The 15686-nt window shown below is 36.4% G+C and overlaps 2 long non-coding RNA genes across 6 annotated transcripts in view; one reads left to right on the top strand and one right to left on the bottom strand.

Annotated features, from left to right (window-relative positions):
• The window catches only part of LOC141504371 (uncharacterized), a 136899-nt gene extending 123757 nt beyond the window's left edge, over positions 1–13142 (top strand). The window contains exon 3 of the long non-coding RNA XR_012473334.1: positions 12623–13142. This is a non-coding gene — a long non-coding RNA (uncharacterized LOC141504371). The remainder of the gene's footprint in view (positions 1–12622) is intronic.
• LOC141504369 (uncharacterized) overlaps positions 1–14688 on the bottom strand; it is a 70445-nt gene extending 55757 nt beyond the window's left edge. For 3 of the 5 annotated variants that reach the window (XR_012473331.1, XR_012473329.1, XR_012473327.1), the window contains exon 1: positions 14614–14688. This is a non-coding gene — a long non-coding RNA (uncharacterized LOC141504369). Of the gene's footprint in view, positions 1–14474; positions 14526–14613 lie in introns of those variants that run through there. The other 2 variants (XR_012473330.1, XR_012473328.1) reach the window with 2 other exon arrangements.
• Positions 14689–15686: the final 998 nt, after the last annotated feature.

The raw sequence follows: 15686 nt of genomic DNA on the forward strand, positions 1-15686 counted from the left end.
ACATCCTGCCTCTTTCCTGCTTTGGATCTTGTGTTTCTTCATCTTAAAATAAGATTCTTTTAGAGAAGGAATCTATTAGAAATATATTATGTGATGTGTATATTTTCAGACATAGGCATTATAGAGATTCATTTTACTTGATCATACTTATTTGTTTCTGGGGAGGACTTCTAGTGGGATTTAGTGGGAGACAATATCCAATATCTAATATCTAGTAATTGGAGGGAAGGATGATATGAAATGCTTGACTGAAGAAGATCACTATTTACTCCTTCTCTCTGACCCCTACCCCGCTTTCTCAAAGAAAATCATGACATTGAACTATAGTTTCCTAGCTCTGCTCCTATTACATACTTTTTTATTTTGTAATTTAGATTTCCCCCTAGGGGAGAGGAGTTTCTGAAACATGCCATTGAGAAAACAACAAGAGAGGAGATTCCTAAGGTCCTTGCCTCAGAGGAGCTTTCTTTTGTTCCTCCCTATTAAGCTTCTTCCCACCATAACACCTATCTTGTGTTCAAGTATGACTCCAGATAAATTTGATGTTTTCTCTGCTTTGAGGGATATACATAATACATATATATATAATATAATATGTATATATTATATTTAATGTATATGTGTATGAAATATTAATTATTGGACTCAGATTCTCCATAAGGAAGAAAACTAATCCTTAATTAAGAAGGAAAATCCTTTTCTCTCTTTGTGTTCTTGGATGACTATAGTTCTGCTTAGTTTTGATGTCCTTCAAAAGACATCATGAAAATTTCTACTATGTGCCAGGCTAAACAAAAAGAAAAGGAGACAGTTTATTCCCTCAAGGATTTCATAATCTACTGGGTGGAGCTTGCTTAATTTTTGGTTGAATTTAATTGAATTGGTTATGAGACTAGTGAGGACTATTCTCACTTAAATTTGTGAAGTAAACAACATCAACATATCTTGGCGTCTTGAGCATCTATCTCTCTTATAATTCCATTCCTCTCCTTTTTTGTATATTCTCCTCTTGGAGAACCTAAAATCAAAGAACTAACTATAAGGATTCTGAACTGGATGGGACCCTAGAGTTAAATTTTTCAACCAACTCTTTATTTTACAGATGAGGGAAACCAACTATATCAGTCACCCAGGCAGATGTCATAAATGAACACCAAAATACTTAATGAAATATGAGTGAAAATACTGAAATTATGTAACCTGGAGAAGTAACTAAAGGGCTATCATGTAAAGATAATTTGTTTTGTTGGGCTCCTGAAATCAGATCTAGAAGATAATAATAATGATGATGTTTATCTTTCATTTTCTTTTTGGTTTGTTTTTGCAAGGCAGTGGGGTAAAGTGACTTGCTTAAGGTCAGATAGCTAGATAATTATTAAGTGTCTGAGATTGGATTTGAACTTAGATCCTCCTGACTCCAGGTTTGGTGGTCTATCCATTGTGCCACCTAGCTGCCCTCTGTCCTTCTTTCTCAAAGAAAACCATGACATCCGGGAGGTGATGTCATGACAAGCACATGAATTGGATTTGAGTAAGGGAGTGCTATGCTAAGTCACCAGCCTTTCTCTCTCCTCCAGAGACATCTGGGTCCAGTGGCCAGATATGGATCAAGACAACTAAAGTTGACCTGGATGTGAGGCAATCAGAGTTAAGTGAGTTGCCCAAGGTCATCCAGCTAGTAAGTGATAAGTGTCTGAGGCCAGATTCAAATTCCTGTCCTCCTGAATCCAAGGCCAGTGCTCTATCCACTGCACCACCTAGCTGTCCTCAGATCTAGAAGAAGGAACAAATTTAGTTTTAATGAAAAAATTCATACAAAGTTGCTATGGACTTCCTTAGGGGGTGATGAGTTCCCCCTCTTTAGAGGTCTTCATACTTGTTTGTTTTCTGAAGGACTGCTTCATTTGGTCTTGGTTGCACTAGAAGGGACTGAAGTTTCTTCTAACTTTAATATTCTATGATTCTCTTCCAATTCTAAATCACTGTCCTGTAAAACCCAAGGGTTAAATATTTTTATCAAATTGACTGGCAAATGTTTAGCCTTACTGCAAAAGCCAGTATCAGTGTTTCCAGCCTCCAACTCCTTTGCTGGCTTTCTACTTAGCTCACGCTGATATCCATCTATAAATCCTCCAGGGAGACAAACACCAGAAATGACAAAATCACTGCTTGTACCAAGTTCCTTAACTAAAATTGCTAAAGGCCTTGGGAAATGACTCAAAATGCCTGGAAGGAAGTTTAAGGAGGAAAAAAAGAGCAGCTCATTTAAGAAAAGAACAAAAAATAAAAAAAAACACTAGCTAAAATAACATAGGGAGGGCAATACATCAATAAACTCTGTTTAGGGAAAAATATCCACAGGAACACCTGGCAAGTGTCTAAAGTAGAAATAGAAAATTATTTTTTAAATACCTTAAATACAGGCAGTGCTGAACAGAGGCCTCTATGGTGAGATGAGAGATGTCAAAAAGCTCCTTGTTAAAAACTTTAGCCTAAATTTAGATATCCATTCCTTTGATTTTAGCATTGTTGTCTACCTGAAGTCTTCTTCTTTTTTAGGTTTTTGCAAGGCAAATGGGGTTAAGTGGCTTGCCCAAGACCACACAGCTAGGTAATTATTAAGTGTCTGAGGTCGAATTTGAACTCAGGTCATCCTGACTCCAGGGCCAGTGCTCTATCCACAGCTCCACCTAGCCAGTCCTGAAGTCTTCTTTTAAAAGACAGATCCCTTCAGTATAAATACCTTATATGTATTAATATCTTAGTGGAAATTAGTTTTGTAGAGGAAATCCAGAATTATCTAGATAAATTGGAATCTTAGGTTTAGATGTAATAACAAGCAAGTGAATTGGATTTGAATGAGGGGGTGCTGGACTAAGTCACAGCCTCACATTCTCCTCCAGAATCATATGTTGCCAGATATGAATCAGGATGACTGTGGATGGCATTGGATTTGAAGCAATCAGAATTAAGTGACTTGCCCAAGGTCACCTAGTTAATGTGTCAAGTGTCTGAGGACAGATTTTAACTCAAGTCCTCCTGACTCTAGGGCTGATGGTCTATCTACTCTATCGACCCAGCCTATACTGATTACTAAGGGAAGACACATCTTTCTCTCTTCTTTAAAGCTTAATGAAATTAATTGGAGATAATAAAAGTTTGGTGTATGTAAGCAGCACCTAATGCAAGGGCTGTTGGCCCTCTGGGTATCAGGAGCTGACCTTGGTAGGGCAGGAGTAGAAAAGAGGTAGCATCTCTCTGATGACAGAAAGGTCTCTTGCAGAAATGTCTCTTGCAGAAGGAGTGACAAAGGAAGGAAGGTGAGGTGGAAGCCTAGTGCTGGAATTCCTTTTGATGACTCACAGCTGTTTAAGGATATAGGCTGTGACTTTGCCAAAAATTGTAAGCTTTCCCAAGAAGGAGTATAGATCCTATTGAGAGAAATCTGCCTAGCCTGGGTTTTCCTACATGATACTTAAATGGTGGAATCTGGATTCTATGGACTAGGAGGGCCAGAAGGAAGTTAGCTGTTGGACAATAGCTCTTCTCTTCATACTATAAAGGATATTCCTTGCTTCCTGAAGATGGGAGAAGGCCACAGCTGGGAAATGGTCATTCTGTCATGTGATGGGAGAAGGCAAGTTATATGGTGGTAGCTTTTCCTGTCCAAGATGAAGCCATGTTCTTTGTCAGATTAGCAACCAGGAATCAGAGACAATTTAAATTCAAAGAATTTAAAGCTAGTCTGCAACTTTCCAATAGCCAATTCACTTTCATACCCTGGGATTCCTTAGAGATTTTTTTATATATGACCTAATTGTTCCCTTGGGAATCAGTTCTTATTTTGTATCTCATTTAGACTTAAGGGAGTGGAGCCCTGAAGAAGTCAGGAAATCTTACCATAGTGGCAATAATTTATAGGAAGGAATATTAGAGTGTAGGGCTTACAAATGAGCTTCAGGGTTTTAAATTACTTATGAGGTTATTAATTCAGTAAGGAAGTAAAACAATTTTGGAAGAGAATTTTCTTCCTCATCCCTGGTAAAGGTGAAATTTGTCCTCAAGGAAAGCTGTGGAGTTTTGGGCTTGATCTAGTTCAGCAAGAATAACAACATATTTGCTAATCACCTGTTATCTATACACCAAGTACTGAGTTAGAAACTGAAAGTACAAAGACAAAAGAATACAAAATCATTTTACAGATAATAGGTGCGCAGTTAAATAATCTGAGAGAAAAGACCTACTAAGAAGTCAGAAAACATCAATAAACTTGTGAGTTGGTTCAAGCCAATCAATCAGGTAGTCAGTCAATAGATATTTTTTAAGCATCTGAGTGCTGGGATATAAAGAAAGAAAAGAAAATATTGTCTCTACTCTCAAGGAGCTCGTAATCTGATGGGGAGACAAAATTCAAACATGCAGAAATAAGTTATATACACTATAGATTGGAAATAATCAATAGGGGAAAGACATTGAATGAAGAAAATAGCATCATGACCTTGCTGTTTGCTACCTGCTGTATGCTTAGAATTTATTTAATGTTGTAGCGAGTGGGACAGCCAACTAGTTAAGGAGGTGTAAAAGGAATACCTAGCAACAATGATGGTCCATTGAAACTCTGTAACATACATTTGTAGTAGACCCAGTTGGCATGATTTCATGATTTCCACTTGCTTTGTTCAGCAGCATATATGAGGAACTGAAGGTATGATACAAGGCTGAAGTTTGAGACAAGAGGATAGGGACTCCGGTAAAAAGGAAAATGTAGAGGTATCCCTTTGACCAAGGGGACAAGGGGAGGAAAGGCAGAGAGCACAGCTATTGTGGGGTAATATCTAGGAAAGAACTAAGAATCTGAAGTTTCAGTGTAGAAGAATAGGGTTAGAATTGCCAAGTCAGAGAGAGACAGAGAGAGATGACAACAGATTATAATCAGATAAAGGAAATTCAGTGTTCATAAATATGGAAGTAGCACATTTGTGAGTGATAGGCAATATCCAGCATAGAAACAATCTTTATGTATGGCTGAGATAGGGTGGAAGGACAGATCAAGGGAATCCAGTAAGCTAAGAACAGTGAGGTTAGGGTGTTTGTCAGTATGCAAACGTTGAAATCTCCTATGAATAAGGCAGAAATTGGGAGAGAGAGAGAGAGACAGAGAGACAGAGAGACAGAGAGACAGAGAGACAGAGACATGGAGAGACATGGAGAGACACAGAGAGACACAGAGAGACTGTGACTCAGGTTCTGATCTCATTGAGGAAGAGAAGTGTCCTAGAGGTCAATAGAATTTTGATGAGTGGCAGATATGATTAATCGTATGACCTTCAAAGACAGAGAAGTTACTAAGTGACACTGCTAGAAATATTATTCCAGCCACCTTTTCACTCTGACATTGACTACAAGGCTATAAGGTAAAGAGCTAAAAAAGAAAAGCCAGGGAGTCTGTGCTATCCAAAGAGAGCCAAAGATGAAAGGAGTGGAAAAGGTAAAGATTTAAGATGAAAGGAAATGTGGTTCTTATGGCATTCTCAAAAACATACCAAAAATAGAGCTTAAGTAGAAAGAGGGGGCAGCTTTAGATTGAGACATTAAGGGGATGGTGGTTTGAGGGGAAAGGGAAAAAGGGAAAGGGACTGGGAAATGGGGTTTGAATGATGACCTAGCAGGCTTCAGGATCATTGACAAGGGGGAAGATATGATCAGGGTAGAGTTTGGTACTTATTGAGGAATGAATTTAGATATATTATTATTATCCATAAGGGTTCAGGATCAGGGTCACTTCTCTCAGGATTGTAGGCAGCTAAGAAGGAACAAGTGTTTGGAGCTGAAGGAATGGTGTTACTTCTCTCTCCCCAAGGAAAGAAAGCAAACCTTGAAAAATGTGATAAATGAAATGGTGATTCTCCTCTGCCAGGAAAAGCTTAAAAGCAGGAAGGAGACATTTTCTGATAGAATGGCACCCTTTCTATTCAGCACAAAGATTGGAGATATAGCTAACATTCATATAATACATTACAGTTTGCAAAACCCTTTATACATATAATCTCATTTGATCCTCAGTTATCTTGGGGGATAGTTATTATTATTATTATCCCTATTTTATTGATGAAGAAACTGAGGCAGATAATTGATTTGCCATAGCCACACAACAAGAAAGAATATGAAACTGGATTTGAACTCAGGTCTTCCTGACTCCAATGTTTAATTCACTGCTTTATGTACCCCTCTCTTTAGAGAAGGGGCCAATTATGAGAATCATTATGACTCAACAACCGATTGGATGCAGGAAGCAAAGGAAAAGGGAAGAATGAAAGATAACTATGAAGTTTCCAACCTGACTCAGAGGGGAGGAGGTAATAATCTCAGTTGTTCCAGTTGCTTTTTTCTGGGTTTCTGGGTGAGACCAGTGAGCTTCAGTGTCTCAGGATTATATGGAATATTTAGATATATAAAATGATCTCCTTGGTAGCTGGGGCATGTACACTAGCCTGATCTGGCAGATGAGCAAGGTGAGGGTCAAAGCAATGATGTGAAATCAAGACTACAACAGCAAGAATTGGGAAAAGCAAGGATTACAGCTGAGGTTCTTTGATTCTAAGACCAATATTCCATCCATTTACAACAAATCACTTCCTTGAGGTAGTTTCAGGGAAGTTATGCCCTGAAAACCCAAGAACAAGGGCTACCATTAGAAAACCAAAGGATAATGATTCCTTTATGTCCCATCTCCACTCTCACTTCATTAAAAGCCACTAATTGATCCTAGCAATTATGAGGATATACTTGTCTCTAGAAAGTAAAGAGGCCCCTGACAGTAACTCCTATCCAGAATGGACCAAAGCTGGGCAGGAGAAGGTACTATACACTGAGGTCCTCCTTTCTTGAGCTAAACTGCTTAGCATTCCAACATTACTCCAGAGAGAGCAACTACCATAGACTGGACACGATTTTAGAATGTCAGATGTATTCTTGCCAAAAAAAAAACTAATTTATGGAGAACTCATACAGGGCAAGCACTCCCAAGGGGGTCAGAAGAAGTGATACCGAGACACCCTGAAGGTCTCATTAAAGAACTTTACAATAGATTGTACAGCATAGGAGACATTGGCACAGGACCGTCCAGCATGATGTGCCCTCATCAGTGAGGGGGTTACACTCTATGAGAAGGGCAGAACTGAAGCAATTCAAAAGAAATGTGCCATCTGTAAGTTTAGAGTACCCACCCCAGGGGTTCACATGGATTATTTCTGAGCTGGTATTGTTCTGATTAGCTTCAGTCAGACACTGTAATTTGTCTCAAACATAGCAATGTCATTTTGGTCTTCTTCAATAATGGACAAGAACCTAATGTTAGGGAAATACTCCCTCAGCTAGATGACAAGAATAAGAAATAAGATCTATTTCCATAATTTATTTTTTTGTATCAGCATTAAAAATCTCTCAAATGTCTGCTTGGATCAAGTTTCAGAATTTATTTGGAATTGTGCATTGCTCTTTGACAAGACCACCCTGAATATCTGTTTTTTTCTTTAAGAAAATCCTCTCCAGTCCCCCCCCTCAGCCCCCCCCCCCACACACTTCTTAGCTTCTCAGGGACCTCAGGCTTCCCAGCTCTCTTCAGCAAGGCTCCATTTCGGGGACTACATTTCATCTTTCCATCATTCTTTCTATTGCATTCCACAGAAATAATTGCCAAGGAGATAACATCCCGGTAAATCAATACATGTTCATTTGTTCATTTGACTTTCTAAACATGTGAATTCCATAAGGGAAGGGTGGGGCCATATGCCGTAGCTTTATATGTTATACTGTGGGATGGGGATGAAATCTGTGATTTCACTGGTAAACTCCTTCTACCATCATTACAGTTGCCACTTTCTATGCAAGTTGTAGTGTAAGAGATAGCAAGAAGTCTAGGATCACAAGTCAGGACAGGAAGCAAAGTTGTGCAGTGTCTGAAGGTTGGGAAGACTCATCATTGTAAATTCAAATCTGACCTCAGACACTTTTATGTGACCCTGGGCAAATCACTTAATGCTGTTTGCCTCCGTTTCTTTATCTGTTAAATGAGACGGATAAGGAAATGGCAAGTACCTCTGGTATCTTTGCAAGAACACCCCCAAAGGGTCACAAATAGTGGAACTTGATTGAACAGCAACACATGGTCAGGATTAGTCAGAGGCAAGAACAAACCCAGGTCTTCCTGGTTTCCTGGTCAGATCTTTATGCGCTATTCAATTCTGTCTCTCATATTATAGGTGACCTGTGAATATGGGGAACTTGGGATCCAGAGCAGTCAATTAGTTCTAGTCACTTCCTCCACCCTACACTTCAATTTTTTCACTAATAAAGTGAGGAAGTTGGGCTAAATTAGGGAACTTTCAATATGGTGCATGAGAATTCCCAAAGGAATGGGAAAAATAATTTCTTCCTTAATTATACCCTCAAGGCTTTAATTTCATTGTAATATTTTTTAAAAAAATATGTATATATGCAAGATCAACTTTAGAATTTATTTCCTTTCATAGTAGATAGGAGGAAGGGGAAGTTTTATTGAGAGGTAAAGGGACTGAAAAAAAAGTTGTGACCTCTTAGATTAGATGATTTCAAAAACTTGTCTTGCTCTGCTATTCTTGGAGAGTGTGATTCTGTCAGAAAATCCCTGGTGTCTTTTTTAAATTAAATCTTAAATAGAATGATAATTTCAGGGAAAGGTATCCTATCCTTGACTGGAAAAATAAGGGAGTGATAGGGCTAACATTTTTGAGTATTTGTGTCTCTAAGGAAATGAAACTGCTGTGTGGACAGAAGAGTCCCTTCAATGTCACAAGTCATAACCTGGGATAGCTCAGGAAAAATGAATGAGGGCCTACACTCCATGAAGTCATTGGACAAGTTGGAGATAACTCTGAGCAGTGTATCCTCGCCACTAGGCTGCTCTCATTTCAATTGCTCCCTTGTACTTCTAGAATATTTCACAGGAAGGAATTTAACATTTAAAAGCTTAGAAGGGCTCTTGGGAAGGATGGAAAGGGTATCTATTATCACCCCCATTTTCCAGTAGGGAAATTAAGACTTCAGAAAGAGACAGAGTCTCTCCTCTGTTTTATCATCCCTTATTCCAAGTTGCCATTTTGGGGTTCACTTTATACACATTAAAAAATAATATTGGAATACAACTTAGTATTCTTCAGATGGAACTGCAAAAGTCAGAGCAGCAATCACAATCTCATAAAGAACAAGAACTGAAAAGAGGTATGGACAAGTGACTCAAACCAGAAGACCACATCAGAGTTATAGATATCACATAGGACAAAACAATTCCAGTAACAAACATGTTTGCCTAATAGCACAGTGACTAAGCACTCAAAGGAAAAACTAATCAAATAACACACTCAGAATTTCAAAAATCAAAAGGGAACTTATGGCTTTAGAGTCTAAAACATGCTCGAACAAGAATTCATAATAATCAAAACTAGGATTTAGATAATACTTTGAAATCTGTAAAGTGTCATATATATATATATACATATATATGTATATATATATATGAATTATCTCATTTGTTCTTCACAATAACCCTCTGAAGTAAGTGCTATTATTGACTTCATTTTACATACAGGGAAACTGAGGCAGCCAGAAAAGTTAAATGTCTTGCCCAGAGTCATGAAGCTATTAAGTCTAACACCTCATCCACTGAGCCACCTACTTGGCAAATGATCATAAACCTTGGGATTCTAAGTCTTATTATTGTCTCCATTTTACAGGCCAGGAAATAGAGTCAGGCAGAGGTTAATTGACTTGTTTATAATGAGAGTCTAAGAACAGATTTGTACTTAGGTCTTCCTGACTCCAAGTATAGTGCTCTATTTGGTGCCTCTTACTTCTGCCATCTTATGGGAAACAAAGTGAATTTAAACATTCAAGATCTTCTCATTTGACCTTTTCCCCCATTTGGCATTAATTTCCAAGCAGTCTGAAAAGCATTTTGGAATCATAAGTCACTAAACTGCCTCTGTCTTTTGACAACTATATTTTTTAGGCCTATATCCCAAAGAACAAAAGGACAAAAATATTTTAACCATATTATTGTGGTGGCAAAAAAAGGGAAGTAAGGGAGTCATTCAACCATTGGGGAATGATGGGATATAATTGACCTTTCCGTTTTTATATTATTCATATTGAAAAAGACTTCATTCCCACAGTTGCATTGAATAACCCTGTTGCCATTAATAATATTTGGTACTTAAAATGATACTATTCACTTTTCTATATTGTTGACTGCTAATTTACCAGAAACAAATAACTTCTCTCATAAAGCCTGATGCTTATAAAAAATTAGTTTTAATAAAAACTTATAATTGATGAGAGTTAATGAGGTAATTGATGAGGGATAGTAGAGTAGCTACATGATACAGTGAATAAAGCACCAGGGCTGGAGTCAGGAAATCCTGAGTTCAAATCTTACCTTAGACATTTGCTAGTTACGTGATTCTGGGTGGTAAAATAACCATTTTTTGGCCTCATTTTCTTACCTCTAAGATGGAGACATACTACAGCAGAAAATATGAAACCATTTAATTATATTTGCCAAGAAAATTCTCTTGACAAAAATCCATGGAAAAAATACAATCAGGCCCAACTGAACAACAACGAAGTGAACTTATTTTCTATGAGATGTCAGAGTGACACAATGGGTGTAATTTGCAAAAAGTTAAGAAGTATTTATTAAATATCTATTATGTATTAGGGATTGTGCTAGGGACCTAAAGAGGAGAGAGAGAGAGAGAGAGAGAGAGAGAGAGAGAGAGAGAGAGAGAGAGAGAGAGAGAGAGAGAGAGAGAAAGAAGAGAAGAGAAGAGAAGAGAAGAGAAGAGAAGAGAAGAGAAGAGAAGAGAAGAGAAGAGAAGAGAAGAAAAGAGAAGAGAAGAGAAGAGGAAGAAGACAAAGAAGAAGGAGGAAGAGGAGGAGGAGAGGGAAGGAGGGAGAGAGAGACAGAGAGAGAGAAAGAGAGAGAGAGAGAGAGAGAGAGAGAGAGCACTCCCTGGACTTCCAGGGTCAATATTTTGCTATGATAAAAAAAAAACAACAACAAAGATTGTGAATAGCAAGGGAAGACTAGGACAATTGCATAGGCCCAGATGCTGCTTGAAGAATATGGCAATATGGTAATGTGTGTATTAGCACCCACAACTCCAACTCCAATGATCTTTTCTTCAGTTATCATTAACCACTGTAGCCACCACTGCTTACAAATGTTACCTCTAGGGTTTTCTGGATATGCACCATACTTATGTTAAAACATAATTCCTTTTGAATGTTATAAATATAACTTTTACCATTGCTGTTATGAATGAGTTGCATTTTCCTTTGCTCCTATTATCCTATAGTGCTTTAAGGTTTAGGAAAGAACCTTTACCATAATATTTTATCCTTTCACACAATTTCTGTGCTGGTCAAACTGGGAATCTTGTTGGTTTTCAAATTTGACATTAATATCTGACATTTCTATAATGATTTTAAGTATGCAAATAGCTTTTCGTGATAAATAGTTTAATGATTGAAGGAAGAACACATTTATTAAGCACTTACTCTACATAAAGCATCAAGTTTAGCTGGCAATACAAATAGGAAAAGGAAATTACATTCTAATAGAGGAGGCCATGTAGAAGTTTTCATCTGCAAATCATATGGAAATAGGCCTTTGTGTACAGGTGTAAAGCTTCCAGTGAAAAGTATCATCTTAGCTTTCAATGTTAACCACTTAATAGTGTCAATGATTTTCGTGGCAAGAACTTTTAGGAGTCATTAGTAGGAGTAATTGCAAGATTCCACCTTCACAAAGGCTGTTTTCCAGATGGATGACTTTTGGGTCTGGGGAGGTAATAAGCATTCATTTAGCATCTACTATGTTCCAGGCCCTATGTTAAACCCTTAGATATTATTTGATAATACCTTTAGATATTATTTGATCCTCAAAATGATTCTGGGAGTTAGTTTTTACTATCATCCCCATTTTACAGTTAAGGATACTAATATAGAGGTGAAGTGACTTGCCAAGGGTCATATAGTAATTACATGAATTCAGGTCTTCTTCACTCCAGGCCCAGTACTCTTTCTACTTGGTAATCTAGCTGCTTCAAGACCCTGGACTGGAAGCATTGCTATCCCTGGGGCTTCCTGGGTTCAGGGTCCTGAGCAGGGTCATCAGGTGGCACAGGCTATGCTGTTTTATTATATCTCATGTTTCCTTAGAAGGCACAGTAGGTAGAGTGCCAACCATGCAGTCAGGAGGCACTGAGTTCAAATCTGCCCTCAGGCACTTGTCACTTCCTAGTTGTATGACTTTGGGCAAGTCACTTAACCCTGATTTCTTCCCATCTGGGACCATTGCCAGTCATCCTGATTCATATCTGGTCATTGGAGCCAGATGGCTCTGGAGGAGAAAGTGAGTTGGTGACTTAACATAGTATCTCCTCACTTAAATCCAATTACCTCCCTGATGTCATGGACTTCATTGAGAATGAAGAACAAACATTATTTATTCCTTATGACAACCCAGTGAAATACATCCACATTCACATTTTAAAATTTCTACTTCTTTATTTTCATTTTTCAGATGAGAAATCAAAATTAAGAAAGACTGACTGATCTACAAGAAGACATAGACAGTAATACCACAAGATTTCAAAGAGACTCTCAAGTTTGGATGTGTTAACAGAAGAATAAACAAAAGAGAAAACAGAATTTCTGGAGAAACTAAAGTTAAAAGGCATGGTATCGTATAAATGGTACTACTAAAGGGCATATATAAAATAAGCCCTAGCATGACTTTTAAGGATGCCTGCAAAATAAGCCCTACCCCCAAAATAAGTTAAGATCATCAGTCTAGCTGACACATTTAGTACATCCTCTGTAACACATGAGTGAAGTACTGAATCATAAAATAACAAAATTAATATATAGTTAAATATAAATGAAGAATATTATTGACATTAATACTTAAATGATAACATGAATTATAATTAATTATTTGTAAATAACCAAATGGGTACCTTTGGGTGAGAAATAAACACTTATATAAACACATGGACTCGAAACTTATTGCCAAATGACCAAATGGACAACACGGGAATAAAATGGGCACTTGATTACATATGAATGGAAGGTAAGCCCCACCTCTAATCATCACTAAGGGCAAGAAAAATATGATTGAATGTGTTTCAGACATTTATGTTCTTGAAAATGAAAAAAACCTTGTGCCCACAGTTATAAAGAAGTGGGTCGAATTCATGCTGCCACTTGTTTTGAAAGGTAACCAAGGAGTTCTGCTAGTCTGGGATTCAGCCAGCAGCCACCATGCTAAAGACATGAAGACCTTCTTTACAAAGAGAAGAATAGTTTAAATAATGATTCCCTCAGAACTGACTGCCTATCTCCAGACCTTCTCTGAAAATAAGTCATAATATGTCTTTTGGAGTACAACTTAATATAAGACCTGATCTTATTTTCTGGAAAATTTGATTTATGTATACATATATGTATATATCACATATATCACAAATATATGATATATGTATACATATATCAATATTCCTATCTCTACATGGAACTTTTACAAAAATTGGTCATGTATTTATAGTTAAATATATTTCAAAGAAATGTAAAAATGTAGAAATAGTAAATATATCCTTTGTGTAAATATAATGCAAAAATAGTAAAAAATTCAGAGACCGAAAACTAAAGACATAGATCAGAGGAGACTTAGAAAAGAAATCTAAATAATAAATTTATCAAAGAACAAATCATTGAAACAATAATTTTGTGAAAAATGATAAAAACATCTTTACATTTCTGACATGTAGCTAAATCAATCCTCAATGAAAAAAAATCCTATTTCTATAACAATTCAAGATAGAAAAATGATTAATTGTATATGCATTTTTTAAAATTAGAAAACCAATAGAAAATAAAGTTACAGTAAGCACAATAAAGGAAATATTAGAATTAGAGGAAAAATTAAGTGAAATTCAAAAGAAAACCATAGTAATTATAAAACTAGAGGTTGTTTCTTTTAAAACATGTTTTTTAAAAAGCATGAATAAAATCCATAAACCTTTAACCAATCTGATTAAAAATAGGTCAGGAAACAAAATTAACAAAATAGTAAATGAACACATTGGAATCACACCAAAAGAAGCATAAAAAGGAAATATCAGAATCAAATATCTATAGTTTTATGCTACCAAAATAGAGAACATAAAGAATATGGAGAGACATCTTCAATAATTTAAAACACCCAAACCAACAGAATACCAAATAGAGATATTAAATAATTCAGTATTAGAAAAGAAAATAGAACTAGTTGTAAAGTAATTATCAAAGAAAAGAAACTTTGGATTTACTGGAAAATTCTATTAAACTTTTAAAAATCAGTAGTACCAATACTATATAAAAGAAAAACATCTTACCAGCTTCTTTTATGAGACAAATACTGTCCTAATGTTATGCTCAAACTCACCCTTGCCCCCCCGCCCTGATACAGCTGGAACCATGAGATAGTAAACTCTACTGGACCTCAGTCCCAGGGTGCCAGGATACATGACTTACCAGTATTCTAGACACTATGAAAACTTTGATCTCTTCTCTAGTTCTGCTATCTTTGAACCCCCTGACTATGCCACACTTGTGTGTGCAAAGGTCTGACAAGGATATATATATATATATATATATATATATATATATATATATATATATATATATATATATATATATATATACTAGCCAGTGTACAAGGATGTGATAAGGAATATCTCTAACCGCAAGCTTGTTTTCTGTAACCTGCTTGTTCATGATGCCTCCTTCAAAATACTATAAAAACCCTGTCCTCTGAGCACTCAGTGCTGCATGATTTGGGTACCCTCCATGCAGTCCCCGGCCTAATAAACTCTCCTTTAAATTTTGCAGTTTGATCTCCGACTTGCATATTGGGTACAGTACTGATACTTAAACCAGGGAAGGGGGGAAAAAACACAAAAGGAGAATGGTAGAGCAAGATAACTAATGAATATCGACTTAAAATTTTTAAACAAAATTCCACCAACACTACAGTGATTGATTCCAGAAATCATTCATCATAATCAAGTTTTATTTATGCCAGGGATTCAAGGATGGTTCAAAATCTATTTAAAACAAAACTCTGTGTAAAGAAAAGAACAATAGTACAAAGATAAATTTCCACTTTTATTGCTATATCAATCAAATTATCAAAAAGGATACTTTGTAGAACTCAATAAAAATAACAAAGCTCATTCAGAAAATCTACATGTTTATAAAAATACATATAAAATACATATTTTAAAAGCCTTTAATAAAGTGTACTTCTCATTTATCATTATAAAAACTCAATTAAAAGTTGTCAGAGAAAGACCCTTTTTACTATTATTCAATCTATCTAAAACCAAACTCAGTGTAAGGAGCATAACTAAAAATTAATTTGCACTTTTATTTCTATATCAATCAAATTATTAAAAGGATACTTTATGGAATTCAATAAAAATAATTCCAAAACATTCAGGGAAAAGAGACTGAGAATATTAGAGGAAATTGTTCATGCTTCTTTTTGAAGCAAACTAATGACATCATGAGCAATGAGGCAGAATTGCACACATCTTCCACTTTAC

Source organism: Macrotis lagotis, chromosome 1 (genome assembly GCF_037893015.1).
Source record: "Macrotis lagotis isolate mMagLag1 chromosome 1, bilby.v1.9.chrom.fasta, whole genome shotgun sequence".
NCBI classification, from domain to species: Eukaryota; Metazoa; Chordata; class Mammalia; order Peramelemorphia; family Peramelidae; genus Macrotis; species Macrotis lagotis.